We start from the raw sequence: 22,981 nt of genomic DNA, 5'->3' as shown, positions 1-22,981 counted from the left end.
CCAAATTTAAACATCTACGTTGAATCTTTTATCCCTTGACTCCCTTTACAGCCACCAGAGGGTTTGCCCATGATGCTAAAAATAAGAAGTACAAATCTGGAGTGCTGGACTGCTGACCATTTCACATCTCTTAAATTCAGATATATTTCTGAAGTTTCTCAAAGCTCACTTCCTTGCCCCATTTTGGATAATGCCAAGCAGCTATTTCAAAGGCAAATTGGCTACTGAGGGAGCTAGCCCTAAGCAGTGTGGACAGCAAGCAGCCTGATCCACCTGGCCGTAGGACAAGGACTGGTCTCTGACTCTTCTATTTGGGAGTCCAGGCAGAACCAGAGAGAACTAGAAAGATGCATTTCTGCAGTGTGCTCCCATTTACCCTACGGTAGCTGTTTATACAGGTTGGATGAATCACACTCCTTGCATCTTGGTTTCTACAAAATGGGGAATGATATAAAATAGTACACAGCCACGCTGGTGAAGAAGAGCGAGTGCTCTGGGTAAGATATCCACCACCTGAAGAGAAGGAAACCAGCAAAATGTAAAAGATGAAGGCACAGGAAAAATTAAGATCAACCCACAGAGCAACTACAAGGCAGTGATTTTTTGGCCAATATTTAAGAGTTAAATCTTCATAACCCTGTTTAGTGGATGACCAGACTTCTGGAGCGGTTTGGAGTAGGCAGCCTGGAGGGGTTTTGTGCTGCGGCTGGGCTGGGAAGAGCAGGCTAAGGTTAGGATGAGCAAGCAGCAGGGCCGGACCGTGCGGTATGGACACAGGGTCCCAGGAGCTAAAATTGCGCTTCCTATGCAGTGGTACCAAACCTCCTCCCTCCGTACTAGGCATTTACGTGCAGTGTTGTAGGGAGTATTTCACAGCGTATCACAGACTGGGTCAGCAAAGAAAGTAATGTCTGCAGCCTTTCATGTCACACGAATGTTAAGGTCACAAATCCTGGCCTTGAAAACACATGTTTGGCTTACCATGAAAGTGGACAGTAGAAAAACAAAACAACCATTCCATGACACACAGTCACTGGCTTTTTTTCCCCTCAAGAATCAAGGAACAGCCAGGCGTGGTTACAGAAGGCATTTCTTATTGAATCTGGCCAAAAAGATGTTGTAATATTTACACTGGTACACGGTTGTTGGCCTAAAAACTATTGTGTAAGGAGTCAGAATGGGAATACAGATTCAAATGTAACACCAAATAAATAACGTTCCATTAATGCGTGGCTCAGCGAGAAGGCGGCTGGCTGGGGACTCAAACAGCCGACGTCCCCGCGGCCCTTCCAGCAGCCCCCAAAGCACCCTCACGGGTCCCGCTCCCCTGCCGCCGGCAGCCATGTTTGCAGCCCCCCGCCACCAGCTGCCATGTTTTCAGCCCCCCGCCGCCGGCAGCCATGTTTTGAGCCCCACACGCTGGTGCGGGGGGCAGCCCCGGGCCTTGCTCTAGGCCGCATCCCCCAGGACGTCCCGGCACCCGTCCCGCTGCCCGGAGGGGCAGGCGCGGGCAGCCCCGGGTGCTCCGCAGCGCCGTCCTGCCCCTCGGGCCGGGCTGAGAAGGGCCCTGCAAGCGGCCACGGGGGTGGGGTGGCGGCGTGGCGGCCCGGCTCCACCGTGGGGCCCCCCCCCACCTCGAGCTCGCCGCAGATGCCGCCCCGGGGAAGGGCCGAGGCCCGGCGGCGGCCCGGCGGCCCTCGGCCCGGAGGCGGGCGCTCTGCGGGGCCGGGGCCGATAGATGGCAGGCAAATCTCAGGCCTGCCGAGAGCAGCGGGCTGCCTGCGCGCCGCAGCCGGGCGGGCTGAGCCTGCGTACCGCGGGGGCCGGGCAAACTCCCGGTAACGGCTGGGTTGTCTCAGGACCCCGCCAAAACGCAGGCTTTCTTACGGGGCTGCGGTGTGGTCAGTGGCTCCGGCTGGAGGTCAAGACAGGCTTAAGGCGCTTGAAGAGCAGGGTTTAGCTGGCCCCGGGGACGAGGATAGTCTTTTCATTTGTTTGTTTGAAGGGGGAAGGCTGTCCTGTTTTAAAAAGCAAAGTCAAACTGGGTGAAACATCTCCTGCTCAGGTCACCAAGTTATTTCAGTCAGACTTCAGCAGTCACTGAGTGCCTCTCACCAGCTTTAGATGGCTTGGATTTCACTGCCTGTGGCGCCTGCCGTAACAGCGTGTCGTCCGAGGTAGCACCTGCGCTGGACTTCGCATTTTGCTCTTCTCAAGCTTTTCAGCCTTGCCCCTTTTCTGTCTGGACCCAAGCAGCTGGGATGTAGATGGGGCAACACAGAAAGAGGGCATCGTCGTGACTCCCACCCTCTATTTCATCCTGACTCTCTTGATAATGGCATTTTTCTTGCCACTCAACATGACAGTCATGTGGCTTTTTTCCCCCTGCTGGCTTTCATGGCAGATAATTTTTAAAGACCCAGAAGCCCACCTCGAAACAAATAAACCAAAAAGCCAATGGAAAGTACTGTAAACATAATATTTTCATTTTAAAAACTCCCCACTTTTAAGCAAAATTCACGATTATTAAGGCATACAAAAATCTGTTGACTGTTCCCCAGTCCTCGTTTCACAGATCTTGCCTGTGAACACAATATAAAGACAGGACTGAGCAAGTGTCTTGACCACAACATTAGCGCACCTTTAGGCAGGGCAAAACAAGGGTTGAAGTGGAAATCAGGAAAAAACCCACATGGTTTTCAGCCAATTAAAGCACAAGGGAAAGTTTGTTTTCTAAGTAAAGCTTTCCCATACATTGAAAAACAAAGGGGGGGGGGGGGGGGGGAATATAATTTTAGCTTTTTAAAGTGCCTTTTTAAGAATGCTCTGCTGTTGTACTCAATACGAAAATGAATTAAATGTTTTCCCAAGCATATGGCACACAAAATCCTTATTTCAACTTCAATCTGTTTAGTCTTTCTGCTGAAATTCTTTTCAGTCCAGCCTGCCTTTTCCTCAGCACTCTAAATACCTAATAGAGCACTGTGCATGCTTGTGTGCATAGGGGGAAGATACACATATGTGTACCTACAGCATACCGGGGAGGGTTTGTGTGCGTTGACACATGTATGTATGTGTGTGTCTGTGTGTGGGGGGGAAGATGGGTGGGAAGCAGAGAGTTTTATATAATCGTTGCCATGTTATGTGGTCCCTGATTATAGTATCTAACTCTAGTACCTGGCTTCACAGAAAAGGTGGGAATTGTTATTATCTCTCTATTGCAGAGATGGGAGCATGGAAAAGTAAGCTAACAGCTGAAGGCTGCCCAGCGAGCCACAAACATGAACAGGTGGAGAATGCAGGTTTCCTAATTCCCTAAGTCACAGGACAGCACCCACTTTCTACCAGAGCCTGAAGACCCTAAACGTCTCGACAAAGGCCAGATATATCAAGTCTATAGTTTCTACAGTGCATAAAACCCAGCCCCAAAATAGGTCAAAAAACACATGTTGTGCAATTATTGGCACTTCCCTCCACAGATGAAAGAATGCAGAAGCACGTGAAAAGACCAATATGATTGAGAGCCCCTTGGGTGTTTAGCATGAGGACTGGGACTCGTGGGCAGTCAGCAAGAAGTACTTGAGGTCAAAAAAGAGGAACTCATGAGTGGTTTGAGCTTGGGATTTGGATGACTTCGCCACTCGCTTATTGTTTGCATTGAAAGCATACGCATCCTAGCAACTATCACTCGATGTGAAAAAAAAAATTGGGTTTACATGGATGTATATGAATTCAGAATATAAGTGGGTGTTTCTGAATTGAAAATATGTGTAATTCACGTGCAAAATGAGTCTCATTTATTCCCGTTAGAAAAGTCCAACTTTAAAGAATGTGAATTATCAAAAAGTCTTTTTTAACATTTCCAAAAAATTAGAGACTATCTTGGATTGGAAAAGAAATTGATATTTGCCCCAAGTTGGCGCAAATCTGGACCCAGATTTGCAAATCACTTCAGATATTATAAAAAGCTATTGGAAATGCTAGTCCCCACCTCCGAGCTGTTAAAAATCTAATGCAAATGCTGGCATTTTAGGCTTTCTTCAACTACAAATGTGGCTCAGGGATAATCTCCTGTTAGGTGCAAACCTCTCACCACCACTGCTTGGGAAACTAAATATCACTTAGTCTTACGTAATTCAAAACATGTTTCATCAAGCAGGTGAACACAGTGCTGAGAGTTCAGCAGCAGTTTACCTTTTGGGGGGGGAGAAACGATTCATTATGTCTTGCAGTCCCGGAGATAGGCCCTGCTGAAAGATGTCTCCAATTATGTCTAAGCATTACTCCGAGACAAGCCAAAAGGTTTGAAGGTATAGCTAAGGCTATGACAAGCCAAACATTTGTCTTAGCCCCATGAGGCAAAAACATCATCAGATCTTTGGATCTGAGCGTGCAGCATGAAAACATGAACAGTACATAATGCGGTACACACGCGTGCATGCACATGCACATGCACACATACGTGCATGCACCTCAGGTCGCCGTGACCGCCAGGAAGCGATGCCAGACAGTTTTCAGTGCTTTGGCTCTGTCCCGACTCTCACTCATTCATGGGCACGGAGCCGAGACAGAGCCAGGTTTTCAGCTGCAGCCAGACTTAATGCTTCATTACTTTGCCCACCTCTATACAGGATATAGCATTTTTAACATTAGTAGTTAGCATTATAAGCTCTCATAAATTATCCCTGGCCTGTACTGCTGAAAATATGTTCCAGTGCGTGGCCCGTCCATTCCCTGCCCTGTGAGGTGGGTGGGATACCAGCTTTGTGAACCGTGGCTGTTTTCCTGGTGCAGCCTCCGCTCAGTCACTGTTCAGAGCCTTTGAACTGGGTCCAGTAAATGTTTACCTGCTGCTAATGTAGATTTCCCATGCGATGTACTAGGGTAGTGTGAAACCTGCTAGACGTGAGCAGCTCATGTTGGGCTCCAAATGAAAATCTTGAGGATGGGAGCGAGTGCTTCTCTAGCCAAAGAAGGCACAAACTCAGTTGAAGCAAAGCCATTGCTGGGCACGCCAAGGGGTAATAAACACATTCTTTTTTAGAAGGAGAAAGGGAAGGGCAAGGAGCAGGTCTAGGGTATGCAAGTAGTTTAAAGTTACTGCCAAGCTAACACCCACGCAGCCAAGGGAGAGCTACAGCATGCCAAAGGCCACCCTTCATTTCAAAGCCAATTAGTGAGTTGCAAGCTGCTATGCATCCCTGCAGGACCAGATTCCCTGTTTCAGCCGCAGCCACCATTGAAGGATGACACATGAGATGCTCTACCTCAGAAGCATCCCCAAGAGGTTTTATGACTCACCACACATGTCCTCAAATTACAGCTCCTTTCTTCCTCTCATCTTTTCTCTTCAGGATAAGAAGCTCGCCAGGAGCACCTTATCTCCACATTCCCTCACAGGACAAGAAGAGGGATGCTTCACCAATTTTTTCCTTCAGTTACCACACTGGTGCTCCAATCTCATACTGTTGCTCCGCTGCCCTAAGGTTTTACCATGTACAGAGAGGCCAATGGAGTCAAATACCGAATTGGTGAGCACTGGCAAAAAAGTTGTCCTCTTCAGCTGTGGTGGAGCCAGAGGGCTTTTGGCTAGTTCTGACCTTTTAAGTAGGTCTAGAAAAGTTCACAGTGGCAAGAGGAAACTAAGAGAAAAATAATTGTCCCCCAAAAGCCTACAAAAGAAATAAAGGGCCTGTTAGCCAATATTGTCCTGGGCTTCAAGGTGAAGAGCTGATCCTCAGAGTCCACTCTGCTGAAGAAATTCCTAGCTTAATAGCATGAAAAGACACTCATGGGCTGCAGAAATGGTGTGAAGACACATGATTGATTACTGAGAGCTTTTGAGTTAGTTGTGAAACAGGTGAAATACAGCCTCCCATTTGGAGGAACAGGCAAAAGTATAAGCAGATTGTGAGGGTAAGGAGAAACCATGGATGAAGCTATCCCACAGCAGGATGCACGGGGCATACGTGAATGCTCAGGGGGCTGTAAAAAAAGGTGCAGTGGATAACCAACCTAAATAGGTGTGTGGGATGATCAGAAGCTACTCACATGTAGGCCCTGCCTGCCATTTGGGAGAAAGTAAAACTGGCAAGGACTAATGAATTCTTTCCTACCCAAGATCCAGTGAGAAAGGCTTAGTGGTTCACTGAAAGAAAAAGAAGAGCAACACCCCTAAATTTCTACCTCTCAAACTACTACTTCTACCAGAGTGTTTCTGCTTGTATCCTCTAGACTGGAATGGCCCTTTGTGCTCAAAATTTTAATTAAAAGCTAGAGACAAACAACCTCCACATCAGTTACAGACATTTTGCATTCACAACAGACTTTGGTTTTCATCATATGACTTGCTTTTATAACCAGCTCAGTTAACACTTTAATTTTAAAATGTAGTTAACACTTCGAGGAGTACTACACATTTTCAAATGCTGGAATGCATACATAACCTCAGGGGCTTGTGTTTGCGTTTATTTTGACCAGCACAGTTAAAAAAAATCTTTGGCACACAGATCGTATCTTTTACCCTAGGGAATAGGACACAGAAAAAAAATGCCAGCAGGTCATACACTTGAGTATTAAGGAAATCATTGGGAAGCCAGCAGAAGGAGCAGGGAATCGGGAGGTGATGGTTGTAAAGACTAATCAGTCAGAAGGGCTGGGATTTCAGGATGTGAAAAGCAAAGCTTTTGGAAAGGACAGCTAGCCTGCATGTGCTTGCTAGGCATGAATGCAGAGGACAGATCCTGTATTTCCCCCCCCCTTTGGGGCTGCTAGTGCTATTTTTGGCACTGACCGTTTGCTCAGGAGAGATCCCAGCTTTGCATGCTTGACACTTTGTTTGGCAGCCACCACTTCAAGTGCATGCTAAGGGAATGTGTTGAATAGTGGGATTTCTTGTTCCTTTTGAAAAGAACAATATACAGCAGCTATAACAAGTGCCCTGGCTATCTCTGTGAGAGTTAACTATATCAGAAATGGGGGGAAAACAACCTTCTCCACATGGAATATGCTGCCTTGGAGAGACAAAAGACTTCATTAAAACCAGACTCACCAGAGCTTTCTTTAAAAATTTTATAGCTGTTCAAATGTAAAACATATTTAACAATGGCTTTTTTGCAATGTTATAAGCTTATTTATTAGTCTATGTGTGTTCATAAATCATCCTTTTATCCTCCTTGTTATTTTTCCAAATTAACACATTTTCGATAAAAGAGATTACGAGAGAGATGATGAAGTGCTAGATTCTATCTCCCATATCTTTTGTGCTCCTAAAGAAAAATCATAAAAAAAAAAAAAAAAGAATGGGGCAAACACCACAAAGCTTTGCTGATGGTAGTGATCAGAAAGGGTAATAAGGCTGCCTCGTCTGTGCTCATACTCCTTTCCTCATCCTTTTTTTGGCCAATATTCCAGCAAATGAGCTATTATGAATGCCTATAGTGTGCTGCGGATGTGGTTCTCCTTGTCTAGCCTCTCTCTTCCCACAGTTGCTTGTGGAAGTACAGATACTGTAGGCAATGTCAGATAATAGGACTGACAGACATTTTCCGTGATAAAGCTCAAGATTTCTGTTGCTTATAACTTAGTCACATGCTGGAAACAAGTGCTCTAGATTTCATGGTTTTCCAGTAGCAAAACTAGAGAACAGCAGTGTCTTTTAATCTCTCTGTCAGCTGTGCAGTCTCAATGCCACGCTGCTACTGAGAAGAAATCCAGTCTTGAGAGAAAAGTCGTATCACACATCTTTTGCAACCGTCAGCACAGCATGGAGATAAATGCAACCTAATCTATGGCAAGGAGCTTGTGACTGATCAAGTCTGACAGCACGTTAAAGGATTTGGCAGCCTCCATGGCTGAGTATCACCCTTCTAGCTTAAAGCGGTAAAGGGAGGCGCATATGTTGTGAAGTATCTTCATATGTGCCTAACTAAGCATAGGATCCCACTGCAGTGCAAGGCCAGCTCTGTGTCTCATTGTGCAACTCTGATGGGAAGCCTTGCCAGGGATGGGGAGCCCACCTTGGAAAAGGGGAGAGAAGAAAAAGCAAACACAGCTTTTACAACACTGGCTTTGCATTAACCATCCTTGTCCTAGTTGGAAAGATGAGAGGGAAAAAAAAAGTGAAATCAGACTGGCTGACCTTTCCATTAACTTTTTGGCCTCACGTGTCATCCTTTCCACAGCACTAATGCCCAGAGCTGCTAGCGATGCCTCAGGAACCACTTGAGGCCACGACTGCTGCAGGTACCGGCTTGATGTCAAGCCAAGAGCGGCAAAGAGGATGGTGGTTGTACCTGCAGCAGCGGTACGGCAGTGCCAGGAGCTGGGAGAGCAGCAGGCACAAGGGCAGACCCTGTATTCCCTTTTCTAGCAGCTCGGGGTGTGGGCTGGACCAGCGCTGGGGGCTAGGATGGCATTTTCCAAAGTGGCTGTGTCTGCTGGGGATGTGGAGGAGCAAAACCCACTACCTTGGGCCTAAAGACCTCACTGGAGATTGCTCCTGCAGAGTGGGACCCAAGTCCACTGCCCCTGCAAGCCAGGTTGACAGACCCACATGTGTTTTCATCTTAAACATTTACATTTTTTTAAGCTGCCATTACAGGTGATCTTTCTGGTTATTTGTGTGGTGCCTGACAGTGAGAATTTTGGAAAGACATATTCATTTAGTGGAAGCAAGTGAAGTATTAAGAAACATTGGGGTCCCTTGCTAACAGTGCAAATAGCCTCATGAACCAAAAGGATTGTGAGATAACTTCAGTACAGACTAACTCTCCTATAAAATCCTGGTAGCAAACAACCATTTTTAATGCAGTCATACAGGCAATTTTGTTGCTCAGTGGCGCTTTATGTTAGCAATTTGATAATCGATACATCTGACCGCTGATTTACATTGCATTCTTCCTTAAATAATCAAGACTAAAAAAAAAACCCAACAAAACCACCAACCCCCCCCAGTCCAATTAGAGCTGTATTCATACAAGTTGCAGATTAGCATTTTTGAAATGCTCATCCTTAGTGCAGAGTGGGGCTGCAGCATCTTCTAATTATATAGAGCAATTAGAGAAGATCATCAAGACATTCTGAGGTCTCATTAGGGAGAGTGTTGGTTGTTACAGACATCTTCACAGATTACAGTAGTGTCTAGGGCACATCACCTCCCCCTCCCATACACATACACACTCCTTTGGAAGAGTTAGACCGTGACTCACTTCTATTGAAACAATGGTCAATGCTCTCACAGAACAGTCTCATATTGGCTTCTTTTTTTTAAAAAAGGTGATATGTTCACACCATCAAAGACTCTTAAAATAGAAAAACTCCACTGAATTTATCTGTCTTTTCAGCTTTCATAATTGAGCATTCTCTGGTAGACAAATACAATTTCCAAGGCAAAATCATTGGGTATTTCCTTATAGAAAGATGTGAACAGCCTGTGCCTCACTTATAAAATATAAATCTTAGTGATGAAAAAGCTGAAACAAATGAGAATAGTATTTTCTTATAACTTTCATGGTTAATCAGCATGGAGAATGCAGCAGCTTTTGCACTCAAGGCAGTGAATCCTTCTGCCATGGTGCTCATGCTCTTGCTTGTGGAACTTAGTGCTGGGCATCGGAAATGAAATAACTGATGTGTAAATAATCAAATTTTCTGATCAATCTAGAGGCTTGAAAAGGACTTAAGTCACACGTGAGGCTCATCACACCTTTCTGCACAAAGGTAAATTTCCTCCTAAAAGGACGAAGTCTTTGCAGTGCATTACAGTGCAGTGGGAGCTACTCAGGGCCTTGGCATAAACAAATTTAACAGACAGTTGTGCCGGCTGCCAGCTGTGCAAAAATCATTTTTTTCCCCACTAATTGGCCGGTTCCATGCTCTGGAGCAGATGAGGCAGTTTGTGTGTGGCAGCTGAAACAGCTATCAGAGGAAGATCCTGTTGGAAGTGGCAACGCACCCTGAGGAGCCGAGCCCTGGGGTCAAAAGGAGCATGTACAGAAATTTACCATGGCACAGCAGCATCACACGACATATACCCTGACTCGCCGGTCTGCAGCGATTCCTATCGTGCAGTCATGCAAGAGGTGACAGCCTCTGACTAACAATGCTGTTCCCCTCGGCTGACCCTTAATGTGCTCCTTCTGCTGTCTGTTCTGTGCGTGCGTGGTATCACCTGCAGAAGGCAGCACGGCTGCTCAGTCCTATCACCAGAAACTCGGGTAGTAACGCTCTACCTGTAAGGTTAGATAGCAAGATAACTGAAAAACCCTTTCGTTAGTGATATCATACCGCAGTTTGTGATGTCACTTTCCGCCATCACTGACTGCTGTTGAGATCAGAAGAAGTAGTCACAGGAATGGTAAGAGGGACAAAACAGTCAGTTTGTGACAGAAGCAGCCACTTGTATTTTCCACAGTTGTCTTGAATACTACCTTCTCACAACCCAAACCCAACCCAAAACCTAAACCAAAAATGCTACTTTGAGAAAGTATTTTTGAGACTGAGTATTTCTGTTCTAACACAACATGACAAGAAACAGCTGTGTGCAAGAAGCTACACATTGTATGCAGCAACTTAACAGAAACTATTATATAGGTATCTGCAGAAAAAGTTTTCCCAGTTCTAGTAGAAGGCGATTCTTTATTAGCAGTCTGTATCTATAGATAGATAGATAGACAGACATTTTTTGTGGGACATTTCTAGAATACCTACTCAGTAGGAAGTTAATGAAGTCTGGAAGAATGTTTGAAGTGGCATCTTTGCTTAGGAAGTTATTTTTTATAGATAAAAATTACTTGTGCTTCTCCTTATTTATGTTAGTGCTTATACACCCTGCTGTTGTCTTAGGCTTTGGTTGTGTTGCTTGCTGCTACTGGTTGTCATGGAGAATGTTGCACAAAGCCAGACAGTGAAAAGATAAGAGCAGTGATATTTTCGTTCATTTTGGAATGCTGTATTTAAGTTTAGGGAGAAAATTTATGGGAAAAGCAAACCAAATTATTACAGGCAGCACTCTTTTAACTTCAGAAGGCGGAGGAATGGGGGAGTGCTTCCAGACGGTAAACAAGTCATCCCATCTGCAGCAATGACTGGCATGAGCGGCATTCTTTCGGAGCTCACCCTTGGATGGTCCCCAGGGATCAGGTTTCTGGCATATTGCACTCTTGATGGTACAAGAAAATCAAGTTCAGAAATGTTGCATTAACAGCATGTCTCATGTCGACATCTTCACTTTAATCCACTCCCTTGGGGGTCACAATGTGCTCTCTAACTGGTTCTTGCCAAACAAGTATTTATAAATCATCTGTGGCATGAATATATAGAGCCTTTTCAAAATCAGAGGGCCAAATTTTGCCTTTACTTCTGACCTGCTCTGCTCCTCCTTAAGGTCCTGGGTTGCCCTATCGGTAGTGGGGTTATTTCCATGCACAGTGCTTCCCCAGTCATAAGAAGTGGCAGGTATGCCCGGGTCCCAGCCCCTCTGTCCCCTGTGTGATGCATCTGCATTTATAACCATGTACAGCATCATGCTGGGTACTTTTGGATATCTTCCCAGAGAGCACTGGATACATAAATGTAGCGAGAGGGAGAAAATGAGAGGGAAAGCTTATGGGCAGAGGCACAGTTGGATGCTAACACTGGAATGTGCTGCTTATTTGTCCCTTCATCCTTGTTAGTTTATGTCACAAAAATAGGAGCCTCCTAATGAGGACAGGGGTTGAAAGCTGAAGCACCAGGAGACCAAAGGTCACTGTAAAGATTCACAGCAGTTTAAAGGCATGCTTTACTGCGTGTCAGGCTTGGGGAGGAGGGCAGCAAACCTTTCGGAAATTTAGAGCAAGATAATTCTTTAATGAAAAGTGCATATATTTCATATGAATCATCTCTTTGACTCAGCTGAGACAAAACAGAGGTATTTATTTTCCAGACTTGTATCTTTAAAACTGTCTACTGTTTTGGGTATTGATTCTGGCCTCAGGAAGTGTTTTCTGTTCCTTCTATCATCATAAAGCAGGATTAAATTACAAATGATTTTACTATGGATTAAATATGTTCGTACTGGATTAATCGCTCATGAAAGTACAACTGCTTTGAAAATTTACCCTGCCACCAAGTTCAGAGTCTACAAATGAGAAATAAATGTTTTCTTGGGTATAACCCACCGGTTTGTTTCGTTGGTTTGTACCATCCATTCCCACCTCTGCCTTTGCAGTTTTCAAAAATAGCTGTGGATTTTTATTTTTTTTTTACGTGCCTGCGAGTTTTGGAAAGCCATTACCTACTAATTTTAAGGGGAATCGGATGGCTATCTCTTTGAAAACCTCAGCTAGGGTGTTTTCACCCTTTTGTGCTTGCTCTTCCCTCCTCTCCCAGCAGTCCTATTTTTAAAGCAGGGAGGTCAGCTATCATCTTGACAGATATTCAAGCACAACAGACTTCTGGCCTGGCTTGCCTTTTGAGCGAGCGTAGCTGCCAATTCACATCCGCTTTTCAGTCAGCAGCCATGAGATCAGCTGTTCCAGGCTCCGGGAAGCTCTGCGCCCGGCCAGCATCCTCCCTCTCCCCGCTATCCCCTCCGGCTGGCCGTACAGCTGCGGCACCACAGGCAGAGACTGACCGGCCCCGATCGCCAAACCTCAGATGCGAGATGCCATGCTGGCAGAGCAGATGTCATCTGAAGTATTTGGGCAGCACAGGCGGGATTTCTCCGGCCGGCAGCGGGCTGCCCCGCTGCCCCTCGGGAGACACCGCTGCCCTGGCCCTGGCCCTGAGGAGACGGTGGGAGATGGTTGCTCCAGGACCCAGCTCCACACCGATACACAGAGCCTCAGCAGGTCTGGAGGCTGCGTGGCACCTACCCTGAGCTGGTAGGTCTCCCAGCCACCTCCAGGTCAAAGCTGTGCCATTAAAACCCTTAACATTTAACGACCACAGGTATCAAACAAGCATCTTCATGTAAGAAAAGTCTCAAAAGTTGGAAATTTTTGCCTCCTTTTCCAAAAGTTCTCAACTTATTTATCCTCAAGTAGCTGGTGGATAAGGTTTATTTGGTGTGATGGATTGCTCATACCTGCTCCTTGCAAAGGATTCAAAGCTCAGTGTGGGAAACAGGGAGGTTCAAACAGTTTTTAAGCAGAGGCACTGAGTTGTATGGTCACCCTCTGGCTCCCAGGAGGAAGAATATGATCATGGCCCGTGAAGACCATGCGTAGTCTTCAACTGAATCTCCATAGCAGGAGTGAAAGATGTAAGATGTACTTTTTTTCCCAGCCAGCATTGCAAGATTTAATGTGCTCAGCGAGATGGCTGGATCCTCACTTGGTGTCAGTCGGAGAAGTACGTGACACAGTGGACCTATGTTGGTTGGTAGCAGCTGAGAGTCATATGGCTCTCCCTTGTTTTGACTTTTCAGATCTCCTTCCTCCAGGGTGCCAGGACAGTGTTTTGTTTACAGAAAGCTACAAGATTCAAACCCAATGTTACTGAACCACCGCGACTGAGGTGATGCATGGTGACCAGGTTAATCTGTAGATCCTGTGGCTGGGTTGGGTAATAGGAAGCACTGAGTCCTCCGGCATCCTCTATTAGCCTGTCCAGCTAGAATGATTTCCTGCTCTTGCTTTTATAGACACTTTCTTTTTAAACTAAGGGAGATTTTTGCAGTTAAAAAGAACTGCTCCACATATGCGCACATAAATCTTTGTGGACTTTTTCAGGCTATGCTCAGCTTTAATGATAGTCTCCCCTCAACTATGTAAAGATCTATTAATCTTGAGTCAACCTATTAGACAGTCACACTAGAAAGGGTTTTGAATTAAACAAAAATGAAATTAGTTCATGCACTGTAATTCCAAATGCCTTTGCTGCAATGTCTGTGTATCTAGGACACATGTTTCATCTTAGTTTGAGATCTTAAGTTCTCTCAAGTTCATCTCAAGTTGCCCAGCTAGGACTGGAACCGGGTTCATAATAACATAGTGGTTCTTCATCGGCGAAGCAAAATCACCGGCTGCTGAGGGCTGCAGAGCAAGCACCATGCATGTGGAAGGCACCACACAGCAGCGTTGCTGTTGCTGTGGTGGCTGAGGTCAGGGCTTTTCTGTACCAGGGTCCTGGGAAGGAGGGAGTGGGGAAGCATCTCGGCCAGCGAGGCACTGCGGTTGCCAAAAACCAGATCAGGAGGTGCGGCCACTAGAGTTGAGGCGGAGCAGCGCTGTGGCACTTTATCTGCAGTCACGGAGCCCTGATTGCCAGAGTCCTGTTCCCGTGGTTTGAACCACAAGACCATCCTTCTTCTGCATGTATGAAAGTCATCCTCCTGACGTGTGCAAGTAGCATGTGGTATGCTGTAAATTATAACCTTGTCCGGCCAGTAACCATTTTCCTGGAGAAGTTATTTTTTTCCATTTTGGTGATATAAACACCTTGCTGAGAGAGAGAGAGAGATGCTGTGCAAACGCCGGGCTGTGACTATTTTAGTACCTTTAGTCCCACAGACTTAGGTGGCACGTGGTAACTGTGCTTCATCAAAATGTGCAACTTTTAACCAGTAGGTAGCTAAAGTTTCAGTTGGGAAACCACAAACCAATAGAGTATAATAATGCTGGTGATGGGGGAGAAACACGGCCGTGTACTGTAATTACAGTCCAAGAGGCCATCACTGACAGATAAAATGCCACAGTCTGTGGTGGCAGCGGGAAGCCACAGGCTGGGACAAAAACGTGCTGTTTGCAACATAAACATCTCTGCTGCAGGGGCCGGGTGGATATTTGCATCTCTTTCGCAAGCTAAACAAAACCAAGCAGCTCACTTCACACAGGGCAACTCCAGGTTTTACTCACCTGTTTTTATTTCCAGCAGGAGGAACAGGCTCAAGGAGTGTACAGTGTAGGCTTATTTGTGCGCTTTCTCCACACAGCCCCATATCGTAGGGATAACAGCAGTAAAAAATGCTAGGGTATCTGCAGTGATGGATTATCACCAGTAGAAAATACTAAACATTAAGAGTTTGATATATGTTAACACTGAATATTTTGACAAGGACCAGTAGGAAAAAGCAAAAAGAGGTGTGCATTTCACTTTTTCAAGCAGGCCTCTCAGGTTTTGGCAGCAGTGAAAATGTTTACATTACTCTTGTATTTCATCTGTGATGTATAACTCTTCTTTGAAAAGTTTCTGTGGCATGAATCAGCCAGACATACTCCTTGGGACGTAACAGAGAGGCAGCTCTCACTTCGAAGCTGAAAAGAGACTTAGTCAGTTGTATGAAGTAATTTAACCAAAGAAGTTAACTGATGATTGTCATTTCTTCTGAGCAAAACTCCTTAGGAATGCCATATGTATAAACACTACCGAGACTTTCAATGAAGGTGATTTTGAATTATACTAGCTAGCTGGCTCACTGCAGTCAGCCAGAAAGAGATACCACTGAATAACAGAATGAGTGAAAAATATGACAAGGGGGTTGGCAGGAAAAAAAATCTGTTCATGTGAGTATCACAATTTGTGATAAAGAAAGTTTCTTTTTGTCCTGGTTTCAGCTGGGATAGAGTTAACTGTCTTCCTAGTAGCTGGTACAGTGCTGTGTTTTGAGGTCAGTATGCGAAGAATGTTGATAACACTGATGTTTTCAGTTGGTGCTCAGTAGTGTTTAGACTAAAGTCAAGGATTTTTCAGCTTTTCATCCCCAGCCAGCGAGAAAGCTGGAGGGTCACAAGAAGTTGGCACAGGACACAGCCAGGGCACCTGACCCAAACCGGCCAACAGGGTATTCCATACCATGGGACGTCCCATCTAGTTTAGGAACTGGGGGGGAATGGGGGCGAGGGATCGCTGCTCGGACACTAGCTGGGTGTCAATCGGCGGGTGGTGAGCAATTGCACTGCACATCATTTGTACATTCCAATCCTTTTATTACTACTGTTGTCATTTTATTAGTGTTATCATTATCATTATTAGTTTCTTCTTTTCTGTTCTATTAAACTGTTCTTATCTCAATCCAAGAGTTTTAATTCTTTTTCCCGATTTTCTCCCCCATCCCACTGGGTGGGGGGGAAGTGAGTGAGCGGCTGCGTGGTGCTTAGCTGCTGGCTGGGGTTAAACCACAACAGTTTTAAAATATAATATTGTCTATTAATTCATTAAAATTTTCAAAAATGATGAAAATTCCATTGAAAAGTATTTTTTGTTAAGAAACTATTTGAGTGAATTATTTTTTTCAATGACATTTTTCACCTGGTTCTGTTAAGAACAACAGTAAGGGCTGTACACTCAACTGGTACTAGAACCACTACTGGTGTTGTGCTACTAGTTTAATTAAAAAGTAAAAGGAATTCCATTATAATTACCTGTTTTTAACACACCAAAAATCTCTACTTTTTCAGCTGAAATTTTAGATACTTTTTTTTTGTCTGAAGATGTGTCATATATGAAGACCTTGGAAAACATTCCTTCACTTTTGCAGTCAGGGAACATTAAAACAATCACAGGCTTTCAGTCTCTCAAACTCAAAACTGTAGCTTTTTTACAGAAGGCTTAAGAAGTATAAGAAACCGTATACAGAGGAACACCAGCACCCTCACGATGAACGCAACTTCAGTGGTCTGAAGTCAAGCAACTCAAACTCAGGAGATCCCCCCCCATAAATCTAATCTCTAATGCCAAAATTATTATTGACATGTTTCATTTGAGAAATCCTTTTTTTCCTTCCTTGTAAAACGGAAATGTTTGCATGTTGCTTTCTGGTCCGTTTTAATCAGTATCATACTGCATCTCATTGCTGATATGCAATGCAGGTTAACTTAATCTCACCAGAGCAACTTCTGGCATCTCCTAATTTTAGAAGCCTTATTTTGTGAATTTACCATTACATTCATTTTAGTATGATTTACATTTACTCTAAAATATCCATATTTTGCTGATTTTGTTCAATCCTGCACCCTGCTCATTTTTCCCAGTATTTTAATGGGAAAAAAAAAAAAAAAAAAAAAAAAAAGAAAGAAGGCCAGAGAAGGGTCAACCCTAGAAAAAAGTCTGCTCTGCTCTTTGAAACTGAGTAAGCTCAACCACAAAATAAACCACTGTAAAAAATGAATGATGAGATGAAAATACCTTTGCATACATGGCACATGGGAGGAACAAACTAGTCACAAACCATCCAATTGCTTCTAACCACAAGATTTTAACACTAGCCGGCAGCGCTGTTGATACAATGATTCTTAACACATTTGGAAAATATTTCTAATATTCAAACACTCTCTTTCCTAACCTAAAAACCCTAATGCAAAAAAACCAGGCACCAGTAAAAGAGTCAATGCTAGCCTGACTGAATTTAGGAACAAAATTCGCATTGACTTCAAACTTGTGTGGCTTCCAAACTAACAAAGAATAACAGCAATAGGTCCATAACACAAAACATTCCTAATGTATTAAATTAGTATTACAATGGAAGATTTTTTTTTTTATGTGCCTCATGGCAAAGAAATGCTTGTCTTTTTTCCTTGAGGCTACCATGTTGAAATCGAGAAATACAGTAACCTTGCATAGGTCTAATTATCCTTCTTGTATTTATACAATTTTACATCTATGCTTATCTCCAAACTGAAAGTAGTTCTGACTTTTCTTAGGTAGATTCCATACTTTATTAGAAAATGGGATGCTTAAAGATTAATTTTCCTACTTGTCTTTCCATTGTATTCTGATATTTTCCTGTTGTTCTGGATGTAGTTACAGGAGATTTAACGTTATAGCACATTCATCTGGATAGCCATAAAAAAATGAACGAAAAATACAAATGTGAACTATAAAATGGGACTATGACTTTGCAATTTCCACTCTGTGTTGTCTGACTGCCACCCTGTAATTTGCTGATTTTGACTGTGGATGCTTATCGGGATGGGTGGTGCTATTTGTCATGCCTCTGATCCAGATGGCCAAAAGGGGTGATGGTGAAGCCACCTCTCGTGGGGCTGACTCCCCTCCCGTCACTCCGGTGTCCCTCTGCCGAAGCTCAGGGGTCACTTCTGCATCAGGCTGCTGTAAAGGAGACAAGGGGACCGTCAGTGAGGTAATAAGGTACTGCAACATTTAATGTTTTGATGCCTTGAGTACAAAAGCCATTTCTTTAATTTATATGTTTTTGTGGTTCCTATAAAGACAGGAAATGCTCGGGTCAGACACTTCCCACAATTAGGAGGCAAGCGGGCTAAGGGACCTCCGTCTTGCTCTGACTCCTCTCACTGGGGTTAAGTCACCAGGGAGTGAGTTATGCATTGCTCAGTAATGCATAACAAAGATATTAAATATAAAGACCCTACATGAAAACATATGCTGTGTCTACTTATTTCAGGTAAAAAGAGGGTCATATGCTTGTTAAAGTGGGAGCTCCATCCCTCCCTCCGTCAGCGAGGCGGCTGCTGCGGCCAAGCCAGCAGGGAGAGGGGTTTGCCAGGTAAGGTCCCAGGCAGAAGAAGGGTGCGAGGGGGAGCCGAGCAGCAAAGTGCCTCCTCCAGCATCAACAGCCCGGCCAGAAACCAGATCCCAGGCCCTGAGCCACCAGGCCACACAGAGACTAGTCTAAATTTCATGCACTTTCCTCAAATGATGATGTAATTCATAACTTAACCAGAGCGGACAAAAATTAATGACTAAGCGGCTTGTTTCAGCTCACGCCAGTCGTGCTATGAGCTTTGTTCAGCGTCAAACGTGGCTTTCATCAGGACTGGGGAGGGGGGATGAGGGCATCACCATCTCTATCTCACTCTCCCATCAAATACATGCCACACACTCGCCCGCCAAGCGCAGTTTTAGAAATAGCATGGACATACGGCTGTGCTCCTCCGGTATCGAGTAACAACCTTTGCATGCTTGGTGTAGAGAAGGAAATAGCAAGGCAAAAGGGGAAATGAAAATAAGCAGAGAAAAAATCCCACATAAAAATAGGGAGAATGTTAGTAAAGTGGAGCTTATGATTCAGTTTTCTAACCGCAGCTTCAAGGTCCCAATTTCTGAACAGGATGTGACTTAATGCTCTTGTGGGGACCAGCTACCAAAAAAAAACCCCAAAACATCTCTTTGCCACTCAAGGAGAAAAGTATCAATTTCTGCTTTTTATGAAAAAGAGACAGATGGTCATTTTCTGTGTATTTAGATCAGCAAACAGAGCAATCATGAAAGCCAGACTTCTGTTATCTCCTTGGGTGACTCTGTCCTTCTGAACCCTTCAAATCTAATTCTGTTTTGAAAAGTAAAAATTCCCCATGCATGCTCAGCACATCCTTTCCATTGGTATGTTTAGAGTTACAGCTAATTCTCAGTACAAAAGTATGTATCGTGTCCTGCATTGTTATCCCATTTCTGTAAGCCTGCAGACCCAACAGGGAAGCTGGGCTCCTTCACTTTGCCAGTGCAACTGTTAACTGTCGCAAACTGCAAAAGATCAAATGATGGCACCCGAAGGCATTACTGCCTGCCAGCTGAAGTGTCGTAATGTGTGCACACTGTCACTGCAGTACCGGGACACTTGCTGAACTTCACCTCTCTGTAGGTTACTGTAACCTCAGCTGACAAGCAGTTGCTTGCCAAACCTCTGCAGTGTAGCTCTAGCAAGAGTTGAAGCCCTGCACAGCCCCACCTTTGCAGCCCTGATCATGCTCTCGGTTACGCAGGTGGTGTTTTGAGCACCAGGTTTGTTGCTGCCTCCTGCCCTCTCTGTAGCATCCAGCCCTTCTCTTGCATGTGCATAAAAACAGTGCTCAGCGAGCAAAGTGGTGGAGAGCTGGACTGCAAGAGGAGGTGATGAAGCTACTAATACCGCTGCCGTGTACTCGAGAGTAGACTTTCTCCTGTAAAACCTTCCTCAGGCTGAAGGTGCTCAAGAATGACGATCTGACTAGCCAAGGGCAAGTGTCACAGCTCTGCATCCATGACACAGGACTGTCCTTTGCAGAACAGCTTAAAAGAGTAGGGTGAGACGGTAAGGGTAAATTGAGAAAAATTTCTGGAAATGCCACGTATGCATGTTTATTTGGCAGTTCGTTGGTTCAAAACTTGAATTGACTTTTCTGTGCCATAGGCAATTGCCGAAGCCTCCCCTTAAAAGGAATCCACAAGCTCATTTTGAATAAGTTTGTTGATGCCTGCTGGGTACCTCAAAAAAACCTGCATCTGAAAATTAACTGGAATGGCACTTAAGAGGGATATTTTCATGGGAAGATTTGCACAATTACTGTGCACAGTGACTGGTTGGTGATGGCCTCTGTCGGACTGGGTTCTGACCCAGTTACACAGGAGAAAGTAGAGGTAGGATCTTAGGAAGTCTTTGGGATTGAAGAGCTTGGACCTCTTCTGCCTCGATGGTATGCATAAACCATTCCTGAAAGATATCTGACTAAACTGTACTAAAAACTGCTAAAGCTCAGGCAAAATCTGTATAAAATCCAGGCATAATAGCATAAATCTTGCTCTTTCTACCTTTTTTCATACCTATTATTTTGTTAGAAAATAGCCATTTTTCTCTCCATTGGGATTTTTGTCTGTGAGACATCCTTATACCCACGTCACTGTGAGTTTCACAGACAAAGTAATCAAAGCAGACAAGCATCCAGTAGACGTTGAAACACCATCGTATACAGTGATGGCCTGAAGGGAAGCTGTCTTTTTGGGTTCCTCCTAGGATGTATGTATATGTAACGTATCTAAATAAGAAGTCATTTATATACTTTTTTTAACAATTACTGCTGGGTGGACCCCTAAGCTTTCTCCAGTCAGTGCCACAAATATAAAGATCTGTATAGCATGTATAATAAGCACTTTTTCCTGGCCAGCTATTATAGTCCAGCAGTGGATGGATCAAATCTGTTGTTTTATAACTAGTTTTCTTTACTGGTTGCACAGACTTATCTAAAAAGTAAGCCAGGGCATAGGACACCTTTCAAAATAAGTGTAGGAGAAGTCCTGCTACACTTGCAGCATGACTTAAAATAGGAAAGTTTAAGGTAGATCTTTATAATCAAAGCTGTTGAACTTGCCACTGTGTTATTAAAGCTGCCTATACTCTTACTGCAACAATGTCATTGGAGCATTGTATTCCTCACATCTGACTTCCTCCCGGTCTTCAAAACACGGATCTTCCCACCACTCTGTAGGTGATGGTAAGATGCTCGCTCTTTATTCAGTAATCACCATAGATTTACAAAGGTGAAATAGGCTTGATCAACTTGATATCCTTCTGTGATGAAAAGAATAGCCTGTTGGGTGGGTGGACAGCAGTGGATATAATTTAAATTGACTTTGGTGAGGCTTTTGGCACTCTGTCGAATAACATCCTCACAGGTAAACTGGTAAGTATGGACCTGGTAATGGACAGTGAGATGGTTTGAACACCTCACTGGCTCAGTAAGATGGCTCAACAACTGGTCTTAAGGGATTGTGATCAGTGGCATGAAGTTCAGCAGAAGGCCAGTCCCTAGTGGTGTACTGCAGGGGTCCATACTGGGGCCAATGCTATTTAACCTTTCCATTAATGACGTGGATGATGGGGCAGGGTGCACCCTCAGCAAGTCTGCAGATGATAGAAAACTGGGTGGCGTAGTTGATGCTCCAGAGGGTTGTGCTGCCATTCAGAGGGACTCTGGGCATCAAGAAATGAACCTCATGAATTTCAACAATGGGAAGTGCCAATTCCTGCACTTGGAGAGGAGTAACTGCAAGCACCAGTACAGGCTGAGGGCCGGCCAGCTGGAAAGCAGCTTTGCAGAGAAGAACCTGCAGGTCCTGGTGGGCGACAAGTTGAACATGAGCAAACAATTTTGTGCACCGTTATGCCAACAACATCCTGGGCTGCATCAGGCAGAGTGTTGCCAGCAGGTTGAGGAAAGTAACCTTTTCTCTCAACTCAGCACTGGTGAGGTCACATCTGGAGTGCTGTGTCCAGTCTGGGTTCCCCAGTACGTGAGCAACAGAGACATAATGGAGCAAGTCCAGCATAGGGCCCCAAAGATGGTTAAGGGACTGAAGCATCTGCCATACAAGGAGATGCTGAGAGAGCTGATTCTGTTCAGCCTGGAGGACAGCAAGGCTCAGGGTGATCTTATCTATGTGTATACATACCTGAAGGGAGGGTGTGAAGAAGATGGAGCCAGTCTCTTCCCAGTGGTGCCCCATGACACAGGTAGAGCCAATGGGCACAAACTGAAACACAGGAAATTCTGTTTAAGAATAACATATTTTTTTTTTCCTGTAAAGATGATCAAACACTGGAACAGGGTACTCAGAGAGGTTCTGGGGTCTCCGTCCCTGCCTGGATGTGTTTAAAACTGGGCTGGACATGGTCCTGAGCAACCTGCTCTTACTGACCCTGCTTCACCAGGGGAGTTGGACTAAACAGCCTCCTGTCCAACCTCAGTGATTCTGTGACTCAGTGAAACCACACCAACACCATAATGTTGACACAGACACTAAAATGAAGTATAAAATACTGCGGTGTCCAATGTACAGGAAGGAACTAAAATTCTAGATTTGGCCCCTACAATGCCAATATGAGGCCTGGGAGAGCAGGGTGGCTCAGACTGGGATCCACAGCAGTCAGCATATTGACATTCCCACACTCACACCTTGTACACGTGTCCTGGCTCTCTTGCTGGAGACATTTCGTCTGCAAAATGATCTACTGCAAAGCAAAAAGAAATGCAGAGATTCATTGAGTCAGGAAGAGCTAGTAAGAAGGATCATGGCTGCTGGTGGTTAGGATGCCCCTTTGGTGAAGGAGAGCCCTGAGTTTAGGTTCTTGCAATAAGGATGCACAATGCAGAAATGGTCAGGAAACAGTGACTAGAACTGAAGCATCCCTTTCTCACGTGTCTGTATTGCTGGGTTATTGGCTCTTGTTTGCCCTCCTTCTTTAGCTACAGCTTTGTATAGCCAAGTAGCTCGGCTCCAATCAGAAGGGCACAGGCAGATCTTTTTTCTCAAAAGCCTGTAATTT

Source organism: Accipiter gentilis, chromosome 32 (assembly GCF_929443795.1).
Source record: "Accipiter gentilis chromosome 32, bAccGen1.1, whole genome shotgun sequence".
Taxonomy (NCBI): Eukaryota; Metazoa; Chordata; class Aves; order Accipitriformes; family Accipitridae; genus Astur; species Astur gentilis.
The sequence above is the reverse complement of the archived record's forward strand: the minus strand, read 5'-3'. Positions refer to the sequence as shown.